A 1427-nucleotide genomic window follows, 5' to 3' on the forward strand; every position below is an offset into this window, starting at 1 on the left:
GTGCTAGCTTAGCTGTTCATGCATCACATTGTGAGGCTGCATTCCACCCCAAATAAGTTAATATCCAACCAGGGAGCCCAGTTCATTGCTAGATTTTGGAAAGAGCTCCTACAGGTTTTGGGCATTGAATGGGGTCTCAGTAGTGCTCATCATCCTGAGACTGATGGACAAACAGAATGTGTCAATCAAATATTGGAACAATTCCTTCATTGTTTTACCAATTACCAACAAGACAACTGGACTGAGTTGCTACCCTAAGCAAAATATAGTTACAATAACTCTGTGCATAGCTCCACGGGGATTTCATCCTTCAAGGCAATGCATGGGTATGAAGGGGTTCCTTTGCCTATTAGGCTTACCAAATGCCGGCAGGGGATCTGCAGCTCTTTACAGGATCCCTGCTGCGGGGGAAGGTGATACGCGGTGCACCCGCCGTCGCCAGGATGTGACACTATGCGTTGCTCTGGCAACGGGGCTGTTTGGAGCAGGAATCCTGTAAAGAGCTGCAGATCCCCCGCCGGCATTTGGTAAGCCTATTGCCTACTATAGAAACTCCTGTACCTCCACCTGGTGACCTTCAGTCTTGGTGGCAAGGCCTGAAGGACCAATGGTCTGCTATTCAAAAAACACTTGATAAAGCCGAAGCAGATTACAGAGCCCAGGCTGACAAGGGACATGCCGCTGAGTGGGACTTATAGCCTGGGGACTCTGTGTATTTATCCACCAAGAACTTAAAAGGACTGCAGCCCAAAAGAAAGTTGGGCTGGAAGTATGTGGGACCCTTTAAGATTTTGCACAAAATCAGTGTTGTGGCTGCTGAACTTGACTTGCCTAGGACTCTTAAAGATGTGCACCCTGTTTTTCATTTCAGCGTCCTGAAGCGAAACCCGGGACCAAATAAGTGGAGACCTCGACCCCCAGCCCCTCCTCCTCTGATGAGGCAACATTACAAGGTTGCACAGATATTGGACTCGAAGCTTAAGCGTGGGCATCTTTATTATTTGATCAGGTGGAAAGACACTGACCCCTCACATAATGAATGGGTGCAAGATTGTCATGTTAAGGCCCATAAGCTTGTACGTGCTTTTCACAGAATGTATCTTAGCAAACCTGCTGGGTGAGATCTTGGAGGGGGGCAGTATGTCAGCTAGGCCTCTGGCTATTCTGGGTATGAGGGGGGAATCTGGAATTTTAACCTTTATTTCTCCTCTGTTTCCAGCCTTTCTTTATCTATGTAACTGAAGCCTCTGACCTTGAGTGTCTGGTGTACTTTTCTCCTGAGAATTATTGCCTGTTACTTTGGCGGGTTCCTACCTGGCCTCTAATTGAACCTGAGCCATCAGAGGACTCTTTTGAACAATGTATATCTGCTTGCTTTGTCGCTTTATACCAGTTCTAACACTGAAAGTGTTAAAGATATCTGCATA

This window comes from Gekko japonicus, unplaced genomic scaffold (assembly GCF_001447785.1).
Source record: "Gekko japonicus isolate JY-2015 unplaced genomic scaffold, Gekko_japonicus_V1.1 scaffold2414, whole genome shotgun sequence".
Taxonomy (NCBI): Eukaryota; Metazoa; Chordata; class Lepidosauria; order Squamata; family Gekkonidae; genus Gekko; species Gekko japonicus.